The sequence below is a fragment of the Bison bison genome, unplaced genomic scaffold, assembly GCF_000754665.1.
Source record: "Bison bison bison isolate TAMUID 2011002044 unplaced genomic scaffold, Bison_UMD1.0 scf7180017864171, whole genome shotgun sequence".
NCBI classification, from domain to species: Eukaryota; Metazoa; Chordata; class Mammalia; order Artiodactyla; family Bovidae; genus Bison; species Bison bison.
Genome location: NW_011494743.1, coordinates 4,672,391 through 4,695,224, shown reverse-complemented (window position 1 = coordinate 4,695,224; position 22,834 = coordinate 4,672,391). Strand labels below are relative to the sequence as shown.

General features: G+C 43.3%; 1 protein-coding gene and 1 pseudogene across 3 annotated transcripts in view; one reads left to right on the top strand and one right to left on the bottom strand.

Annotated features, from left to right (window-relative positions):
- The window catches only part of ZNF445 (zinc finger protein 445), a 59,000-nt gene that overhangs the window by 15,753 nt on the left and 20,413 nt on the right, over positions 1-22,834 (bottom strand). Inside the window, exon 1 of one of the 2 annotated variants that reach the window (XM_010842137.1) lies at positions 11,232-11,539. The exons of the other annotated variant lie outside the window; for it this stretch is intronic. The gene's annotated coding sequence lies outside the window, so the exon portion shown is untranslated. Of the gene's footprint in view, positions 1-11,231; positions 11,540-22,834 lie in introns of those variants that run through there. 2 annotated transcript variants of the gene reach the window in all.
- LOC104990159 lies at positions 1,117-2,431 on the top strand (annotated as a pseudogene). Its single transcript, XR_825472.1, has one exon. The product of XR_825472.1 is annotated as an elongation factor 1-alpha 1 pseudogene (transcript).

The following is a 22,834-nucleotide window of genomic DNA, read 5'->3' as shown; positions in this document are numbered from 1 at the left end:
CTGACTGTGGCTCAGACCATGAACTCCTTATTGCCAAATTCAGACTTAAATTGAAGAAAGTAGGGAAAACCACTAGACCATTCAGGTATGACCTAAATCAAATCCCTTATGATTATACAGTGGAAGTGAGAAATAGATTTAAGGGACTAGATCTGATAGACAGTTGCCTAACGAACTATGGACGGAGGTTCGTGACATTGTACAGGAAACAGGGATCAAGACGATCCCCATGGAAAAGAAATGCAAAATGGCAGTCTGCTGAGGCCTTACAAATAGCTGTGAAAAAAAGAGAAGTGAAAAGCAAAGGAGAAAAGGAAAGATTTAAGCATCTGAATGCAGAGTTCCAAAGAATAGCAAGAAGAGATAAGATAAGAGATAAGATAAGCCTTCCTCAGTGGTCAATGCATAGAAATTGAGGAAAACAGCAGAATGGGAAAGACTAGAGATCTCTTCAACAAAATTAGAGATACCAAGGGAACATTTCATGCAAAGACGGGCTTGATAAAGGACAGAAATGGTATGGATCTAACAGAAGCAGAAGATATTAAGAAGAGGTGGAAAGAATACACAGGAGAACTGTACAAAAAAGAGCTTCACGACCAAGATAATCATGATGGTGTGATCACTCACCTAGAGCCAGACATCCTGGAATGTGAAGTCAAGTGGGCCTTAGAAAGCATCACTATGAACAAAGCTAGTGGAGGTGATGGAATTCCAGTTGAGCTATTCCAAATCCTGAAAGATGATGCTGTGAAAGTGCTGCACTCAATATGCCAGCACATTTGGAAAACTCAGCAGTGGCCACAGGACTGGAAAAGGTCAGTTTTCATCCCAATCCCGAAGAAAGGCAATGCAAAAGAATGCTCAAACTACCGCACAATTGCACTCATCTCACATGCTAGTAAAGTAATGCTCAAAATTCTCCAAGCCAGGCTTCAGCAATACGTGAACCGTGACTTCCAGATTTCCAGAGATCAAATTGCCAACATCTGCTGGATCATGGAAAAAGCAAGAGAGTTCCAGAAAAACATCTATTTCTGCTTTATTGACTATGCCAAAGCCCTTGACAGTGTGGATCAGAATAAACTGTGGAAAATTCTCAAAGAGATGGGAATTTGAAGCCGGTATCTCCAAGAACGGGCAGACCCGTGAGCATGCCCTTCTGGCTTACACCCTGGGTGTGAAACAACTAATTGTTGGCGTTAACAAAATGGATTCCACTGAGCCACCCTATAGCCAGAAGAGATACGAAGAAATTGTTAAGGAAGTCAGCACCTACATTAAGAAAATTGGCTACAACCCTGACACGGTAGCATTTGTGCCAATTTCTGGCTGGAATGGTGACAACATGCTAGAACCAAGTGCTAATATGCCATGGTTCAAGGGATGGAAAGTCACCCGTAAGGACGGCAATGCCAGTGGAACCACCCTGCTTGAAGCTCTGGATTGCATTCTGCCACCAACTCGCCCAACTGACAAACCCTTGCATTTGCCTCTCCAGGATGTCTATAAAATTGGTGGTATTGGTACTGTCCCTGTGGGTCGTGTGGAGACTGGTGTTCTCAAACCTGGCATGGTGGTCACCTTTGCTCCAGTCAATGTAACAACTGAAGTGAAGTCTGTAGAAATGCACCATGAAGCATTGAGTGAAGCCCTACCTGGGGACAATGTGGGCTTTAATGTCAAGAACGTGTCTGTCAAAGATGTCCGTCATGGCAACGTGGCTGGTGACAGCAAAAATGATCCACCCATGGAAGCTGCTGGCTTCAAAGCTCAGGTGATTATTTTGAACCATCCAGGCCAAATCAGTGCTGGATATGCACCTGTGCTGGATTGTCACACAGCTCACATTGCTTGCAAGTTTGCTGAGCTAAAGGAGAAGATTGATCGTCGTTCTGGGAAAAAGCTGGAAGATGGCCCTAAATTCTTGAAATCTGGTGACGCTGCCATCGTTGATATGGTTCCTGGCAAGCCCATGTGTGTCGAGAGCTTCTCTGATTATCCTCCCCTGGGCTGTTTTGCTGTGCGTGACATGAGACAGACAGTCGCTGTGGGTGTCATCAAAGCAGTGGACAAGAAGGCAGCTGGAGCTGGCAAGGTCACCAAGTCTGCCCAGAAAGCTCAGAAGGCTAAATGAATATTATCCCCAATACCTGCCACCCCAGTCTTAATCAGTGGTGGAGGAACGGTCTCAGAACTGTTTGTCTCAATTGGCCATTTAAGTTTAATAGTAAAAGACTGGTTAATGATAACAATGCATCTTAAAACCTTCAGAAGGAAAGGAGAATGTTTTTGTGGACCATATGTTTTGTGTGTGGCAGTTTAAGTTATCAGTTTTTAAAATCAGTACTTTTTAATGAAAACAACTTGACCAAAAATCTGTCACAGAATTTGAGACCCATTAAAAAAAGTTTAATGAGAAAAAAAAAAAGAGAGATGGGAATACCAGACCACCTGACCTGCCTCTTGAGAAACCTATATGCAGGTCAGGAAGCAACAGTTAGAACTGGACATGGAACAACAGACTGGTTCCAAATAGGAAAAGGAGTATGTCAAGGCTGTATATTGTCATCCTGCTTATTTTACTTATATGCAGAGTACATCATGAGAAACGCTGGGCTGGAAGAAGCACAAGCTGGAATCAAGATTGCCGGGAGAAATATCAGTAACCTCAGATATGAAGATGACACCACCCTCGTGGTAGAAAATGAAGAGGAACTAAAGAGCCTCTTGATGAAAGTGAAAGAGGAGAGTGAAAAAGTTGGCTTAAAGCTCAACATTCAGAAAACTAACATCATTGCATCTGGTCCCATCACTTTATGGGAAATAGATGGGGAAACAGTGGAAACAGTGGCAGACTTTATTTTTTGGGGCTCCAAAATCACTGCAGATGGTGACTGCAGCCATGAACTTAAAAGACTCTTACTCCTTGGAAGGAAAGTTATGACTAACCTAGACAGCATATTAAAAAGCAGAGACATTACTTTGCCAACAAAGGTCCGTCCAGTCAAGGCTATGGTTTTTCCAGTGGTCATGTATGGATGTGAGAGCTGGAATGTGAAGAAAGCTGAGTGCCCAAGAACTGATGTTTTTGAACTGTGGTGTTGGAGAAGACTCTTGAGAGTCCCTTGGACTGCAAGAAGATCCAACCAGTCCATCCTAAAGGAGATCAGTCCTGGGTGTTCACCGGAAGGACTGATGCTAAAGCTGAAACTCCAACACTTTGGCCACTTGATGCAAAGAGTTGACTCATTGGAAAAGACTCTGATGCTGGGAGGGATTAGGGGGAGGAGGAGAAGGGGACGACAGAGGATGAGATGGCTGGATGGCATCACTGATGCAATGGACGTGATTTTGAGTGAACTCCGGGAGTTGGTGATAGACAGGGAGGCCTGGCGTGCTGCGATTCATGGGGTCACAAAAAGTCGGACACGACTGAGCGACTGAACTGAACTGATGTCTAGGTATGATGTACATAGAAGCACTTGGAAGATTTTAAGTGGCCAAAGAAGCATGTACAAAGCTTACTGACAGTGGAGGTGGAGAGGTTGGGAACAACAGTTAAAGGAGCCTTTATTTGCAGTGATTTGATTTTTTAAATTTATATACAAGGTCTCTTTACTAAAATGTACATCAAAAATAATCAATGCAAATATCCCAAAATGTAAGAAGAGGTTTACTTCTGTGCACTGCCTGCCAGTTAGTTTCTTCTTTGTATTTTTTGTCTTTTCCCAATTTCCCCAAATAAATTAAGTTTTTGAAATTATAGTTATGAACTCTTTTATGTCTTAAAAATAAAACACACTTGCTTATACACAAAAAAGTTCCCAAGCCTTGGCCACCAAAGTGTTTTCCACAGTTATCTACTCTGGCAAGTATAACTAGAGGGTTTTCCCTTCCTATTTTTCTATATTTCCTAAACCGTTCAACGTTATTTCTATAATCAGCAAGGTGATCAATAATTCTGTTTAAAAAACAAAGCAACTGGAATTCCCTGGCGGTCCAGTGGTTAGGACTCAGTGTTTTCACTGCTGGGCCCAGGTTCAATCCCTGGTCAGGAAACTAAGCTCTCACAAGGAGAGCAGCGAAAAAAGAAAGAAAGCAACTGAGTATTAGCACCCTGGACTGAAAGGTGGCCACTAAGCAGAAGAGGCTGCACATCCTTGAAGGGAACTTGTAAGTGGATCTCAAGCAACTGTAAAAGGAAAAAGAAACCTAGTTGACCCTAGTTCTAGTTAAGCCACTCAGTCAACAACCAAACCAAAGAAGGCAAGCTGAACTGAGAACATGTCAGATAAAAATTGACAACTGAGGCACAGAACAAAAGAGAGTAAAATGCTGCCCAAAACCACAACATGCAAAAGAAAACAAGAGAGAGCATGTTAAAACTAAACAAAGCCAAAAAAAGCCTATAAAGAGCTATTCATGATGTACCCCTATGTCCAAAGCAGCACTGCTCATAATAGCCGAAACATGCAAACAACCTAAATGTCCATCGACAGATGAATGGATAAAGAAGATGAGGTACATATACACAATACTCAGCCATAAAAAAGCAATGAATGAATGCCATTTGCAGCAACATGGATACAACTAGACGTGATCATACTAAGTGAACTAAGTCAGACACACCAAGACAAATGCCACACGGAATCACTTGTATGCAGAATCTGAAGTATGACCCAGTGGACTTCCCAGGTGGCTCAGTGGTAAAGAAGCCGCCTGCCAATGCAGGGAACACAGGTTTGATTCCCTGTCTGGAAGATTCCACATGCCGAAGAACAACTAAGCTTGAATACCAGAACTACTGAGCCTGTGCTCTAGAGCCTGGGAGCCACAAGTACTGAAGATCTCGAGTCCTCAAGCCTGTGCTCCACAAGAGAAGCCACTCCAACGAAAGCCCAAACACCCTCCGCCACTAGAGAGAAGCCCGTACTGCCACAAAGACCCAGAACAGTCAAAAATAAACAATAAAATAAAGTAGGACACAAATGAGTCTACCTACAAAACAGAAACTGACTCATAGACACAGAAAAAAGACCACTTGGGGTTGCTAAGGGGGAAGGAGAGAGGGAGAGGGATGGACAGGAGTTTGGGGTTGGCAGACGCAAACCATTACATTTAGAAGGGATAAACAAGGTCCCAGTGTATAGCACAAAGAACTATATTCAATATCTTGTGATAAACCATTAATGAAAAGGAATATAAAAATCAGAAGAAAAGAAGTATGCATGGCTATTAGCATAACTGACACCATCACGGGCCCATTCAATTCCTCCCGTCCCTCCACTGACCCTACCTATGACTGTACTACAAGGTAAGTCACTTTTCTGTCATCAAGGGCTTTGAAGTTAACAGACACTTTTTTTTTGGATTGTTAGTTCTAGGCGGCTGCAATGCTCTGTTAGTCTCCAAACAATGATGAAGACCTTCACTGACGTACTTCCGTTGCCTCCGAGACTAGTTAGCCATTCATAAAACCTAATTTAGCAATGCACTTCCTGTTTCCAAGCATGCTCCCACACCCTAGGTTAACTACAAAACTGTCCCAGTGGCCCCTCAGCAGCACAAAGTGAAGCTGCAACTGCTTCCAGTTTGTCCAACTGATCTCACCATGTGAGTTGACGACTCTCTAATACACTGATCCATTGATTACATGGAGTCACCTGCCTAGGTGTCTCAAGATACCGTCTCAGTTCAATGGGCATTTTTCATTCCCTCTGTCCTCCAATGGAAGTCAGAGGCACTCAGCAGGCCTTAGCACCTGTTGTAAAGTGGCCCCATTACTCAGTGCACAAGTCACAGACGACGGTCATCTTCGCCGGAAAGGGTGGTACCCTCCACCTCTCACCAAGCTAAGAAAATTTAAAGAAATCATTACTTCAGCCAAAAGCCAAACACAGACTCAGCTAGTATTTCTAGGACTGTCAAAATAGATGACCAGTGACAGAAATGGGACAAAGAAAGCATGCCATCTATGTGGCTGGACCACACTGACTTCATCTTGTCAGCTCCATCTTAGACCTGCAGCAGCTCCCTTTCTGAGCTTTAACCCGACTCATAAGGAATGCACCCAAGCCAGATAACTTCCTGTCAGCTCTTATTCTTGCCTTCATCTGATATGAAAACTGGGAGAATGTATTGTGCTGTCCCAGATGGTTAATGGTCCATGAGGAATAATGTTCATGAGACCTCAGAGGGGAAGAGAAACCCAGTTTCCACTTGTGCAAATGTGCTTCTCATTTAGTAGTCAGATTCTATCTTTACCCTGGCCCCTTTAAATTCCCCCGTGCCTCTTCTGGCCACAATGAGTTCAGCTTCAAATGCCTCTTGATGGTTGTGCACCCACAGCTACTGCCTGATGTAAGTACCTATAGTAACATCATAATTACATTTCAAGGAGTTGCCAGCTTCATTTTTCAGTCTCAAAGTTCGTTCTCAGTTCAGAGGCTATTATTCAATATTCCCTCTGTCCAGCACCATCATCCAGATAAAAGAAATGGTGGTGCTGCTACAAGGACATGGACAGTCAAATGAAGAACTACTTTGGGATCACGCATGAAGAGGAAGCTGGCTAAAGCTCTAGCAGAGAGATGAAGCTTTGCAGTGAAAGGAGGGGGCAGGACAAAGAAAATAAATATACAGAAAAAACAAAAGCAGAGGCAAACTGAGAAGTGCTAAGGTACAGAACTGCAGGCCTACAAAAAGGGGCCTGAAGACACAACAAGAGGAGACTGAAGAGGAAAGGTGCTTCCGGAGGGTCAGGGGCAGGCTCCAGGCTTGCAGAGCCCCAGCAGCACCAACAGGAATAGCAACAACCGCTCAGGAGGAAGCTGAGAGTCAGATAAAGAGGCAGAGACTTTCCCAGCCAAATGTGCAGAACAGACTGGAGAAGAGAATAACGGTCAGGTGAAGAGAAATCTAGCAGTGAGACTCAAGAGAATGAACTGGAGGCTAGACAGAAAGATTCTGAAGAAATGCACCCAGTGGGAAATATAAAGAATTGACCTGGTACGGGGAGGGAGGAGGGAGGAGGGTTCAGGATGGGGAACACATATATACCTGTGGCAGATTCATGTTGATATATGGTAAAATTAATACAATATTGTAAAGTTAAAAAATAAAAAAATAATAAATAAATTAAAAAAAAAAAAAAGAATTGACCTATCTCTAAAAACTAGGGTGTACAGTCAAATTAGCACCAAACATAAACCTCCAAGCTGATCTGTTATGAAGCAGCTGCTGTAGAAATGTCCAAAGAGGTCAGTGAAGTATTTGTAAAGAGACGATGAGAAGGAACAGCAGAAAAATGAGGACAACTGGCTGTGAATATGGCAAAAGAATACAGTCTTTGAGCCCAGCCTCTGCAACCATGAACATGGATAAAAGCTAATGACTTCCTGGGCCTTTCAAAGTCTGAATGAAAGACCCACAGCACAGTAAGTAAAGATGGAGGCCAGTGAGCTGAAACTGCCCAATTAAATTCAGGTATCCTAATGCCTCAGGGTTCCTCCCAGGTCCCAACCAGCTTTTGAGGACAGAAGAAAAGCTTCATTCATTGACTTAAGATGTGAACCCCCAAGCTGGGGAGGAACCTGAGATGGATCAGGCCTCTTCTCCCCTAGAGCTTCACCCCTTCACTCAGTTTCATTCCCAAGTGAAAATGGCCTGGAAAAGAACCCAGGAAACCCCAAGCAATCACATGAGCATTTTTCAGGGGCATTTTCTTCTGTCATTTTGTTTTAATACGAAGTCATTTTGATTTCCTCTTAAAATCCTCATTGCATAGTCTCTTATTCTCATGGTTTTCCTGCCAGTGAGAGGGTACATAAGGTTTATTTTACACACTGATAATAAGCAAGCAAGTTTCTAAAACTATCAAAAACTAAAGAAAGACTGCTTCTGGTACACATTTAAAATGCTAAAACAAGGACTCCCCTGGTGATCCAGTGGTTAAGATCCCACACTTCCAATGTAAGGGGCAGATGTTTGATCCTTGATGAGGGAACCCCACATACAACACAGCGTGGTGTGGCCAGAAAAGACAAAAATAAAGGTTTTTTTTTTTTTTTTTAATTTCAGCATTTCAGTGCTAAAATAATATTTACACCAATTTGCTAACTAAGAAATCAGCTCAACCTAGTGCCCAAAATTTGGTTTCTCAGTACCATTCTATAATAAATGAAACCAGGAATCCTTGCAGAAATGGTTGATTCCAGGGTTGGGGGAAATGAAAATACAAGATGTATCTTGGGCGCCTTAAAAAGTCAGAGAGACACAAAAAAAGGATGGGAACTTGTAAGGGGAAACAGGTGCTTTGATTTGAAAGAGCTCCCAATAGCCAAAGTTAGAATAATTTAAACCACAAAATAAATAACACACTTCAATAAACCCCCAAAATAAATACCCAACATCACACACTGACGTAAGTGATATAATTAAGTAAATAAACAAATGGGAGAGAAGGTACAACTCTTTTCACAAAGAATGCCAGTTCATAGATTCAGAAGGAACGGAAATGAAAGGCACCTAGAAGACGGCACAATAATAACTGCCTCAGGCAAGATCCACCAAGAAACACTAATTAGGTGAAAGCTGAGAAGAAAGAATATTTCTATGCAGTCTCAAGGTGTCTATCTCTAAATAATGGCTAATTACAAAGGACAGACAGTAACTTTATAGGGCTGATACTTGGCAGAAATACTGGGTCAAGAGTAGTATCACTGAATGAACATGTGGACACAGGAGGGGAAGGGGAGGACAGGATGAACTGAGAGGGGAGCACTGACATATATATACTCCATGGGTAAAATAGCTGGTGGGACGCTACTGTAGAGCACAAGGGTGGGAGGGAGGCTCAAGAGGAAGGGGAAATATGTATACACGGACCTGATTCACTTTGCTGTACACCAGAAACTAGAACCACATTTAAAGCAATTATACTTCATTAATATTTTTTAAGAGTAGTATCACCAGTTCAAAGACGTATCGACATCATCCTCAGTCGAAGGAGAACATCTGACAAAACCAAATGAGAGGATTACTCTAAAATTACAAATACAAAATATTTCAAAATTGTCAAGATTGTGAAAAACATGTAAAACTGAGGAGCTGTCACAGACTGAAGGGGAGCTAGAAGACATGACAATTAAATGGAATGAGAGATCCTAGACTGGATCCTGGAACAGAAAAAGAATGTCAGCAAGACAGTGAGGAGTTCTCGATAAACCAGAACTTTAATTACCAGTACTGGACCACTGCAAATGTCTCAGGTTCGGTGACTGCACTATGCTTATGCAAGGTTCTACCTTTAGGCAAACCAGGTAAAGATATAAAGGAACTCTATAGACTTTGGACACCCTCTGTGAGTCTACAATTACCCAAAATGAAAAGGTTTTTAAATTGAAGATGAGTTGTTTCTCTTTTTCTTAATTTTTTTTCTATCTTAGATACTAAGGATTAACTTGTGTCAAGTGTTATCTAAAATTTGAACTCACTCTTTCATTGATTCAACATTTACTAAGCACCTATTATATCCCAGACACTATGGTCTCTGTAGGCAATAAAGCAGACAAAATACACTGCTTTGAGCAGCTTATGAGAAGATAGACAATGAGACAGAAACAGTATCAGGTGCTATGCAGTAAAATAAAACAAGGCCTGAAGGAGGGTAAGAGATCTAAGATCAGGGAAAGAAAAGTGTGAGCTCAAAAATTCAATCTTGGGAAGCACAGGATGACTCACCAGAGGAACCTCCTTTCAGGTGTTAAAAATACTGAAGACTACAAAGTAACACTACATTTGACCACACTTTCAGTGTTTCTGCTCAGGAGCGTGACATCAGACTGCCCATGCATTAATAATTCGAGATACTAGGAGCCAGCGAAAACTTAACAGTGGCACAGTTTCTATTTTTCATGATTTTATCAGTTTCCCTTCCTCACAAGTATACACAGCGGTTTATCATTCCCATCTTTTTAGCTTTTCTCATCCAAAATTGTTAGTCTTTCCTCGATCTTAAGAACATGTAAAGTAGCCTCATTCATCAGCTCCCAAAAACACACACAACTACACACACGGGTATAATAAATGGAAAGATTCCTGAAATAAAATTACAGCTCAAACTGCTCTCTGACACTTCTGTGCATAATAACCCACCTACTATTAATGAGTTTTCAGTTTTGAAATGCAAACAGCTTGAAACAGAATGGGGTTCTTTCCTGGCACTACTTTTACTTAGGAAGGTGAACATTCTCTGAGTTTTTAGGCCAAGGTAAGTGAGAAGACAGAAGAGTGGCTTTAGGTTACAGCTGTACCTTGTGTTTAAAAACTATTTTATATATTACTCTTTCATTTGGAACCCAGAAACAATCAACCTAATACATATCACTTGTTAAGCATTTACATCATCATGTAATGCGTACTATGGAAAATAAACTGCAAACAAAAATGTTTTAATTATACTTGCAAAATTATGTCTCAGTGGTATCATAATGCTGGCTCCAATTTTAACCAATTTATGAACAAATGCATTCCACAAGTTGACGACATCATAGTTTTCAAAAATAGGATGAAAGTACTTAATGCCACTGAATTACACTTTAAAATAACTTAAATGATCAATGATTACATATGGTAAATGTCATCTGTATTTTATCACAATAATGCTAAAAAAAAAAGCTTTTTAAAAGCAGCACTATACAAATATGGAAACATGTTGTACCCCTAAAACCAACATGATGTTCTCTGTGGATTACACCTCAAATTTTTTTAATCAATTAAAAATAAAATATGTGGACTATATATTTTTTAAAAAGCAGTATTTTACTGCTGGAGAGTTATTTCAACCCCACTTTTAAAAAAATATATTTGTATATGTATAAGCGTCTGCATAATTATGCACACATTTTAAAAGGTCAAGAAGCCTCCAGACAAAAACATTAACGAATTGCGGGTACTTCTACTTTTCTTAACAATCACCCAAGTCATCTAATTACCTGTAATCAGTTCGCTTTGTTTGCATAATTGGGAGAAGTGATAAAACACCAAAACCACTGCTCCAAATTCGCGCCCCAGGCGACGAAGAGCAGGCAGATACCGCGGCGGGTCAGGCTCCCAGGCCAGATCCCCTCGGGTCGCAGCCTCCAGGCTGAGCCTCACTCACTGCCCCCAACCCGGGAACCCCGCGCCCACACCGCAGCCCCCGACACCCGCGCAGTCACCCGACTCACCGACTCGCGCGGCCGCGAAACGCTCAGGCCCCTGACCGCACGCCCCGGCCCGCACCAGTCGCCCCCACGCCGACTTCTTCGCTGGCCCCTATCGCGCACGCGCGTCACCGCCCCAGGCCTCTGGGTCTCTCTAGGAAGCTGGGAGGGCCAGCGTCTCTGTTTCTCCCAGGCCCCAGTGCCTTGTTGGCAGGCCTCTGAGCGAAGCCCAAGGGGCTTGGCCCCACACGCCCCCACCCAAGGCACTGGACGCCTGTCTTCTGTTCGTGCCACAGAGTTCCATCAGTTTGTCCTGTTTTCCTACCCCCACTCCCAATGTGTGTGCAGGGCTTCCCTCCAGGGCTCCCTCCCCCCAGGGAAGAACGGGATCAAAACCGGGGGTCCAATCAGGGACCAGCAAGATTTAGTTGACCAGGTTGCCCAGGAGGAGCTGTAAAGGACTCATTACTCTCTGGTGCCCCCTTCAAGGAGAGGAATCAAAACCGAAGGGAGTTCACAGCAGTCCCTTTCCTCATCACCACCACAACCAGGAGTAGTTGCTCATTCCCAGTCCACAGGCACACAAACTTCCTGACCACAGCTTCCAATGTTTCCTCCTGTTAACGAAATTAAGTAAATTTTAAAGATCTCTGGACTTTAATCAGCAATTCATAAGTCAAACTGCATTCCATTTAGCAGATAGAGAACAGCTCTGAAGAGTATGAAAAGAGGTTTTATCCTGAGAAGGCAGTAGAAATGAGGGACCGTAGGGACAATTTTTAAATATATATTTATTACTTATTTATTTATTTTTTTGGCCATCCTGCACTGACTGAAGGATCCCAGTTTCCTGAACAGGGATTGAACCTTGGCCCTCAGCTGTGAGAACCCAAAGTCCCAGCCACTGGACTGCCAGGGACTTCCTGGGACAATTTATTATAGTTAACCTACAATATGGGGGTAGATGCATTCATAAGTTACGATTTATGGATGTTTAACTAGTCTTGTGAGACTGGGAATACACCAGGGAAGGTTTTCATCATTGTTTGGGGACTAATAGAGCATAGAACCTGGACCTAATGATTATTAAAGGAAAGGAAAGTGAAGTCGCTCAGTCGTGTCCAACTCTTTGCGACACCATGGACTGTAGCCTACTGGGCACTTCCGGCCATGGGATTTTCAGGAATATCTATTGATAGTAACTACAAAGTTATCGATGACAGAGAAATTACTTACTACACAGTACAGTCCTGGGTAGGGTCAGCAAGAAAACAGGAGAAACGCTAAGGGCCAGATCAGATCAGTCGCTCAGTCGTGTCCGACTCTTTGCTACTCCATGAATCGCAGCACGCCAGGCCTCCCTGTCCATCACCAACTCCATCGAGTCAGTGATGCCATCCAGCCATCTCATCCTCTGTCGTCCCCTTCTCCTCCTGCCCCCAATCCCTCCCAGCATCAGAGTCTTTTCCAATGAGTCAACTCTTCGCATGAGGTGGCCAAGATGACAGCCACACACAGGGTCTGGTACAGGTGAGATAGGACATCAATGGGTCTCTGGGTCAGACACTTGGTATTTGTCAAGTGGAGTAAAACTGATGCTTTGTTCTCACCCAGACACTCCAAGGACAAAACTAGTGGCAAAAGCTGAGCTCTGCTAAAGTATAGAAATAAGGTGCCCACTCCCCAGGTCAAGGAAGACTTCACTGTCTGCACATGCGCAGGAAGGCTTCTTGGGGGTCAAAGAGGGAGGGGGCCAAAAAGGAAGGGGCCCCAGCCTATAATAAGTGTGGATCTGCACCCACAAGCCTCCACGGCGGTATTCTTCTTAGCAAAAATTTGCCCATGTATCTTGGGAAGGGTCCAACGACCAGTCAAGTGTGAAAAAAGAAACAAAAGTAATTGGCCAAATGTAAGCAAAGATCCAGAAGGACTGTCCTATATCAGGCATTTAAATCACTTCTTTACTGCGTCCCTGTTCCTCATTCAGGACACCCACACTCCTCTCAGTGTGTGTGGTGACTTACTAGGCTCCTCGCCATTACAGCAGACGCCCGTACCCTTTTCTCTCCAGGAGTGTATTCCTGCATATTCCTGCCTTGCTTCAGTCTTAAATGGTTTCTCTGTGTGCTCTTCCATACATTGTGCTGTGTCTCTAATAATAAACTTTGTATCTGTTTTTACAGTTTTTGCTTCTTTGAGACATTGTTGATTCCAAATGGAAAGATCCAGGGCCACTTTGCTTCTAGACCCTAGCCCCTGGTGGTCTGGTGGCTAACCATTCCTAGTTTTCATCCAGGCTGAAACTGAAAGTGTTAGTCCATCAATTGTGTCTGATTATTTGGGACCCCATGGTCAGTAGCCTGCCAGGCTCCTCTGTTCATGGAATTCTCCAGGCAAGAATACTGGAGTGGGTAGCCTTCCCCAGGAGGTCTTCCTGACCCAGGGATCGAACCCAGGTCTCCTGCATTGCAGGTAGATTTTTTATTATCTGAGCCATGAGGGAAGCTCAGATATCCAGGCTCAATTCCTCGGGCAGGGAACTAAGATCTCTCTTCTGAATTGCTCACTGCTGTCTCTGGGAGAAGGCAATGGCACCCCACTCCAGTACTGTTGCCCGGAAAATCCCATGGATGGAGGAGCCTGGTAGGCTGCAGTCCATGGGATTGCTAAGAGTCAGACACGACTGAGCGACTTCACTTTCACTTTCCACTTTGATGCACTGGAGAAGGAAATGGCAACCCACTCCAGTGTTCTTGCCTGGAGAATCCCATGGACGGAGAAGCCTGGTAGGCTGCAGTCCATGGGGTCGCACAGAGTCGGACGTGACTGAAGCGACTTAGCAGCAGCAGCAGCACTGCTGTCTCTCTGATATCACAGGGAATGGTTAGCCCCTGGGTGATTAGATCTTCTGCTATTAATGTGAGGACTTGTGTGGTGGATATTGAGATAATTTGGGAAGAGGTTAGTTGTATCTATCTGAATATTTATAGATTCCACACCTAAAAAAACATACTTATTGATTTGGCTGTGTTGGGTCTTTGTTAAGAATAGTTTTTAAAAGATCCATTGCTATTTTGCGAACTCTTTCTGATCCATAAGGGGACCGTGTTGGAGATCGAAGACCTTGAGTATCCTTCTCAAGGTTATGCCATTCTGCCTCCATCTTGGGGCTTTGCCGGGTACTGCAACATAAGCACAAGCTAGTCAAGATCTGACAGTCTAGATGAGGACTCTAAATTCTTTGGGGTCCTTTGATTCTTTGGGGATCCTCCCTGGGTTTAGGAGATTCTTTAACTGTGGCCCATCCTCTTTGACCAAGAAATGGAAGATGCCCAAAGGAGATTGCCAGCAGTCTTGGGTAGTCTTATTTTCAAAGGTAACTTCGGGGACTTCCTTGGTGGTCCAGCGGTTAAGACTCTGAACTCCCAAAGCAGGGGGCCCAGGCTTGATCCCTGGTCAGGGAACTAGATCTCACATGACACAACTGAGAGTTCACATACCACAACTAAAAGATCCCACACATCGAAATAAGACCCGGCACATCCAAATAAATACAGATAAACACTAAAAAAAAAAAAGGAACTTTGGCAACTCTCCAGCGCAAGGCATGTGCACTCCTGTCAGCCAGTGCAGTCCTTCAGGAAGGACGTACAGGCCTAGTTTAATCTTCTGTCTGGACAGAGTGAAAGAAAATAGTGCCTTTATATGGACTTGGGTTATGCAGCACTGGTTGCTCCCAGGGGGCCCACTAGCTACGCAAAAGCAGACAGTGTCCCATCCCTGGCTACTCGGCTTCGCTGTGGTAGTTTAGCAGGCCTGGGTGCCTATCAGCTGTCTCAAGATCCAAGGAACATTTAGGTTTTCTTAGTTACATCTGGAACCTTGGCTGGCATCATGGGAATGAGATTCTACCACTCTGGGAAACTGATGCCCACAGGTTTAATTGGAGGTGCCAGTTTGCTGATGGTCGCTAAACTTGGAAATAGTGCACTGAGTAAACTCAACAGTAGTAGTCATGGCCCAGCTTGGATTCATGAAGAGTCTTTAAACTTCCACTATTTTTACTGTGTTAAGTAAGTACAACATTTTCACATATTCTGACATTTTCAGTTCAGTTCAGTTCCGTCACTCAGTCCTGTCCAACTCTTTGCAACCCCATGAACTGCAGCACACCAGGCCTCCCTGTCCATCACCAACTCCCAGAGTTTACCCAAACCCATGTCCATTGAGTCGGTGATGCCATTCAGCCATCTCATCCTCTGTCATCCCCTTCTCCTCCTCCCCCAATCTTTCCCAGCATCAGGGTCTTTTCCAATGAGTCAGCTCTTCACATCAAGTGGCCAAAATATTGGAGTTTCAGCTTCAATATCAGTCCTACCAATGAACACCCAGAACTGATCTCCTTTAGGATGGACTGATTGGATCTCCTTGCAGTCTAAGGGACTCTCAAGAGGCTTCTCCAACACCACAGTTCAAAAGCATCAATGCTTCGGTGCTCAGCTTTCTTTATAGTCCAACTCTCACAGTCATTCATGACTATTGGAAAAACCATAGCCGTGACTAGATGGACCTTTGCTGACAAAGTAATGTCTCTGCTTTTTAATATGCTGTCCAGGTTGGTCATAACTTTCCTTCCAAGGAGTAAGCATCTTTTAATTTCATGGCTGCAATCACCATGTGCAGTGACTTTGGAGCCCCAAACAATAAAGTCAGCCACTGTTTCCACTATTTCCCCATCTATTTGCCATGAAGTGATAGGAGAAGGAAATGGCAACCCACTCCAGTACTCTTGCCTGGAAAATCCCATGGATGGAGGAGCGTGGTAGGCTACAGTCCACGGGGTCGCTAAGAGTCAGACACCACTGAGCAACTTCACTTTCACTTTTCACTTTCATGCATTGGAGAAGGAAATGGCAACCCATTCCAGTATTCTTGCCTGGAGAATCCCGGGGACAGAGGAGCCTGGTGGGCTGCCATCTATGGGGTCACAGAGAGTCAGACATGGCTGAAGTGACTTAGCAGCAGCACCAGCAGCAGATGGGACCAAATGGCATGATCTCAGTTTTCTGAATGTTGAGCTTTAAGCCAACTTTTTCACTCTCCTCTTTCACTTTCATCAAGAGGTTCTTTAGTTCTTCTCGGTCTCTGCCATAAGGGTGGTGTCATGTGCATATCTGAGGTTATTGATATTTCTCCCGGCAATCTTGATTCCAGCTTGTGCTTCTTCCAGCCCAGCGTTTCTCATGATGTATATAAGTTAAGTAAGCAGGGTGAGAATATACAGCCTTGACAGACTCCTTTTCCTATTTGGAACCAGTCTGTTGTTCCATGTCCAGTTCTAACTGTTGCTTCCTGACCTGCATACAGGTTTTTCAAGAGGCAGGTCAGGTGGTCTGGTATTCCCATCTCTTTCAGAATTTTCCACAGTTTATTGTGATCCACACAGTCAAAGGCTTTGGCATAGTCAATAAAGCAGAAATAGATGTTTTTCTGGAACTCTCTTGCTCTTTCGATGATCCGGAGGATGTTGGCAATTTGATCTCTGGTTCCTCTGCCTTTTAGAAAAAAACCAGCTTGAACATCTGGAAGTTCATGGTTCATGTATTGCTGAAGCCTGGCTTGGAGAATTTTGAGCATTACTTTACTAGCGTTTGTGCAATTGTATGGTAGGTTGAGCATTCTTTGGCATTGCCTTTCTTTGGGGTTGGAATGAAAACTGACCTTTTGCAGTCCTATGGCCACTGCTGAGTTTTCCAAATTTGCTGACATATCGAGTGCAGCACTTTCACAGCATTATCTTTTAGGATTTGAAATAGCTCAACTGGAATTCCATCACCTCCACTAGCTTTGTTCATAGTGATGCTTCCTAAGGCCCACTTGACTTCACATTCCAGGATGTCTGGCTCTAGGTGAGTTATCACACTATTGTGATTATCTAGGTCGTGAAGATCTTTTTTGTACAGTTCTTCCGTGTATTCTTCTGACATTTTACTTAAAACAAAAGCAAAAAAAAAAAAAAACAAGATTGAACTTAGCAAAAAGAAAGTCAGTCATTATCATTACAACCCTAAAGAGGTGGACAGAGCGTATCAGCTTCTTCCTATGGTACCCTCATATGGTTTGATTCTTGTATGTTGGTGTTATGTGTTCTTTCTGTATCTATAGGTAAAATCTCCAGGGACAAAATGTTAAGTGTCACCATTGGGGACCCTGAAACCCTTTGCCCTACTCAGAGGAACAGGGTGAAAAAGATCTGTTAATGAGATTTAGGATATCTCTTCTTTTGCTTATTTTGGCACACAGACTTACTTTGAAATTCTGTTAAAGGAAATCAACAAAAGTAAAATTTACTATAAATAAAAAATGAAATAAAAAGTAATTGGTTAATAGTCTCTTCAGCGTGAAAACGTGATTCCACTCATCCACAGAGGATCAGTAGACTTCGAGTACTCAGGTAAAGGAAGATAGATGGGAGTGGTAGGAGTCACGTCAGTTTTGTAGTCTTTGGTTTTGAGTACCTCTCGTGCCTTTAACTTTTCATTAGCCTTTTGCAATGAATCTTTCTGTGAAGCTATTTTAGAATCTTCAAACCTTTTGGAGGCTTCTGCATATCAACTAAAGTAATAAGTATCCCTTTTGGTTGATTTGATTTGGGAACCCTTGATTTCAGCTGTACTTTAAAAAAAAATAATTTTAATTGAAGTCTTACTCCCTTTTTAATTTTTTCTTTTTTGGCCTCGCTATGTGGCATGTGAAATCTTAGTTCCCCAACCAGGGATCAAACCCACAGCCCTTACATTGGAAGTGCAGAGTTTTAACCACTGGATTGCCAGGGAAGTCCCTGAATTGTACTTCTTGAATGAATGACCTTGTCTAACTATGGAATGTTCTCCATAATGGCCATTGTAAATCGAGTTGTCTTTAGTAATATTTTGACATTTTTGTATGTATCTATAGCTTCTAGGACCACAGTTCTTAGACAAAAAATAAGCAGGTGTGTCAGAAGGTAGAGCACTTAGTTCTTTTGAACTTGAGGAGTCTATTTCTATCTAACAGGAATGTACCACCAGGTTGGAGATTTTGTAGTGTTTTATGTTTTACTGGGCTCCTCAATGCACAAAAATTTTCTGGAGATTGGAGGGTAACCTCATATTGATCCACTTCTTAACCAATCTAGATGGCAAGCTCAAACAGCTTTTAGGTGCTCAGTCTAAACCCATATTTTGCATCTTGGCCTTCCAAGATTCCCATTAACAATAAATCTATTTTTCTTTTAACTTATGTGTATGTATATCAGAAGAAACCAACAATAACTAAAGAAGAAACAGACCTGTGGATGCCAGTGGTAACCAAAGAAATGGTACTGTGGACTGACCAAGAGCTAAGAACTGGTGCTCTGTTAGAGCCTCCTGTTAGCCCAGGCTGCCCTGTTAACCCTGGACTGGAAAATCGATGAGTGCAGCAAGCTCAGATGCAAAGGGAGAACTCAGATTCAAGAGAAGCTTACCCATGAACTTCAGAAGCAGCAAGAGGGAATTCCCTGGTGGTCCAAGGATGGCAGAGCCTGGTGGGCTGCTGTCTATGGGGTCGCACAGAGTCGGACACGACTGAAGCGACTTAGCAGCAGCAGCAGCCAGTGACTGGAATTTTAACTTCCACTGCAGGGGGCACAGGTTCGATCCCTGGTCCAGGAAATCAGACTCTGCATTCCCAAAAAAGGTTTCAGTGGTGCCAGTGCCTGTGTTTTTCATTGTCCTTGAGGATGTTAGTAGACTCCCTTGGATCCTATTCTTATCACTAAAACTGTTAAAGAACAAATTCAGTGAAGAAAATTTTAAAGATCTTATTGGCCTTAAACTCATAAGTCAGACAGCATACAATCTATGAGACTGAAATGAGCTCCAAAGAGTTATGCAAGGCAAGAGAGTTTATAGACAGAAAGGAGCAGGAACAAGGAAATTATACTAGGCAAAAAGATATGGGTTGTTGCAAGGTTGATTTCCTTATAAAGGATAGTGCTAATCAGGAAATTCTTGATAGACTGGGATTGTTTTAAAATTCCATCTCTGGCAAAACCAAAACTTTAAGTTTTATTTTGGAGCTTAGCATCAGTTACTCCATTTTGGGCCTGCTGTCTGGTCTTTAAAAGCCCCATTGGTGAGCTTTAACAAGGCTCACCTAGTGGTTGAGGAAGTGGTGTTATTTGCCAATCTGTGGAATCCTGGAGGAGTAGGTTTGGGGGTACAGAGGCTGCTTGAAGAAGGACTGAAGCCACATCAAGAGACTGCTTAGTGCCTGTAGGAGCAAATGTTCTCTATCAACAACACCAGAGAATGGGGAGGGGGTAGAGCCAATGCTACAAAGACCACCTGCTCCCATTGCAGCACACGTGCAAGCTGCTGTGCCAAGGGGCCAGGGAGCTGTCCTGGTTGTCTTCTGGTAGATGCATCCTAGTGCCAGGCCTCACCATGTTCCCAAACTGATTTTTCAGTAGGAGGGATGTTTCATCTTTGACCTGAGGCTCTGCTCCACTTGTTTGAACCACCTTAGGTTCTTTTTCAATGTCCCAGCCACCAAGGATGGAAACAGAGAGTGGATCCTGGCAAGAGAGCTATTGATGAGATGGAAGAGAAACCAAAGGCACAGTATAACTAAGGAGGGTTCAAGGGGTGATATATAAAAAGTATAATTGTTAAGGACATGGTACAAAACCTCAAGGCTAGCGATATTTGAAATGGTAAAAACAAAACAACAGGCCCAAAATGGAGTAGCTCATGCTAAGTGCCAAGCCATCAAAATAAAACTTAACTAAAAGCTTTGACTCTGCCAGAATTGAAATGTTAGAACTAGTTCCAGTCCATCAGAAATTTCATGATCAGCATTAGTTAGGTAATCTACCTGATAGACCCTTGCCATTCCCTTATAAAGGAAAGTAACCTTATAATCAACCCACTTTTTTTGCCTTATATAACTTCCTCATTCCTGCTCCCTTCTGCCTATTAGTCTTTTGTTTTGTAAAGCTCCTCTGCGCTCCTTTCTATCTGCTAGGCTGGCTGATTCATGAATTGTTGAAGAAAGCCAACAAGCTCTTTAAAATTTATTCCATTGAATTTTGTTTTTTAACAGGAAGCTATTACCACCTCTAGAAGCAGACTACCTGCCAGAAGCTGTAGCCTTCAGCTTAGGGACATACTCAATCCACAGTCCAGCATACAGTGATCTGGGGGAGCAAGTTCCTAAACTTAAGCTTCCTTCTGATCTGTCAGGGCCTGCCACTGGCATAACCCAACTGGAAGCTGGAGGACAGTCCAAGAAGGTCAGCTTCCCAAGTCTTAAGGCAGGGTTCAGAAGAACCAAGAGTGAATATGGTGGTTGTGGGGCAGCAGTGGGGGACAGAGTGCAACTGGAAAATATCCAACACACCCAAAAGGAAGATAGGAACTGTTCGTCTATGCCTAATATGTCCATTAATTTCCATCTGAAATATGTGAAAAGAAAATAAAAATGAAGTCAGTATTGCTAAGAGCACTCACTCACATGGAGACAAGAGGGCATTGAGGAAGTAGGACTTATACCCATCTCAGCCAGGATGGGATCTGAACTTTTGACCGCTTATTGACTTAAAGCAGGCACACAGAACATCTACACAATATTCCAGAAACCCAAGATACTTATCAGAACCTTTCCCTAAATAACTTATGACAGTCTATCCCTTAAGGGCAAATATTCCTTTTTTACATTTTTACTTTTTTACATACCCAATCATAATTCTTACAACTTTAACAATCTCGTGGTTTCTGCCTTTATAAGCCCCTGATTCTTTCTCTTCCTTGGAACATTCTTTTGGTTTTACCCAAGACTGTGTCTCCCAAATTGCAATTCCCCAGATCCAAAATAAAGCTCTTTGTTCTGTGGACACAGAAAAATGAGGATCGCTAAGCCAAAGAGCATTGCTCACCACCCAGTTTTGCAAGGGTTAAGTTGTAACCCACTGTAGTTGCTGACCTGACAGTTAAAAACAGACCCCATAGATAGCAACGGTCACTTAGTCATGTCCAACTCTTTGCAACTCCATAGTCTATGCAGTCCATGGAATTCTCTAGGCTAGAATACTGGAGTGGATAGCCTTTCCCTTCTTCAGGGGATCTTCCCAAGCCAAGGATCGAACCCAGGTCTCCCACATTGCAGGCAGATTCTTTACCAGCTGAGCCACAAGGGAAGCCCAACCCCATAGATAGTTAGATGTATATCTCAGGAAGAATTTTAATGGCCCTGGATTTTTTTTTTTAATCTTCCCATACATAGAAATGCACTAAAACCATTAACTTGAGACATCTGTTCTGTATGATCTGCCATATTTTCTTCTTTTGATATATGCATTTGAAATTTTGTACCAAGACATATGGGTTTCCCAGGTGGCTCAGACAGTAAAGAATCCTCTGCAATGCAGGAGACCTAGATTCAATCCCTAGGTCAGGAAGATCTGCTGGAGAAGGGAATGGCTGCTACCCACTGCAGTATTCTTACCTGGAGAATTCCACGGACAGAAGTGGGCTACAGTTCACAGGGTTGCAAAGAGTCACAGGGTTGCAAAGGTTGAGAGACTAACACACACCCACCAAGACATATGCTTGACTACATGTATTTCCTTGCCAAAATCATATATAAACTGGTTTCTCCCCTCTTTCTTCAGAGCAGCTCCTCAGAGCCAACTGAGGGGCTCTTTCTTGGACTTTCATCTTCAAAAAGACCCCCAAATAAAACTCCAACTCACAATTCTTTCATCGTGTGTCTTTCTATAAGTCAACAGTTCTTTGCAACCTTGGTACTGATTACTGTGGGACAAATAATGTTCCTGATAACTGGTCTCCACAGGGGTGGAACTCAAGGTGGCTGGGACAGCTGGAGTGGGGCTGGGGGTGCTGAACATTCATAACCATCCACCGAAAAGAGCTTTTTGTTTTGTCTGAGAACAAAATGTTCCCATCAAAGAGGAGCTTGAGCAGGTTCTGTGTTTGGGGTGGACTTCCCAGGTGGTACTAGTGGTAAAGAACCAATTCAGGAGATGCAGGTTCAATTCCTGGGTTGGGAAGATCCCCTGGAGCAGGAAATGGCAACCCACTCCAGTATTCTTGCCTGGAGAAATCCCATGGACGGAGGAGCCTGGTGGGCTACAGTCCATAGGGTTGCAAAGAGTTGGACACGACTGAAGCAACTTAGCACTACTCAGCAGGACAGCAGCTAACATGGACAGCACCCAGACTGCTGTGGTCCAACAGATTCAGCAGATCAGCCCTCCAGCGTTTGCAGAACTCAGGAGCAGACTCCTCCTTCTGCTCTGTTCAGACAGCAGCTCTGTTCTGAAGTCCTGCCCAGCTTCTTGAAGCTCAGCCCACCTCTGCTGCTACCTGATTTCTCTGAGAGTCAACACACAGAGCCTGCAGCAAGGCGATCTCTCCCCTCCTCTGCTGGGAGCCTGTCCTTGGAACTCTGGTTCCTGAGAGCTTTACTTCCCTTCATGTTGGGCTGCTTGACTTGGCAGGAGCCAGGGCAGAGCTTCTCCAACTTGAATGTGCATATGAATACAAATCACTTGGGGTTACCCTGGTTTAACCGGTTGTTAAACT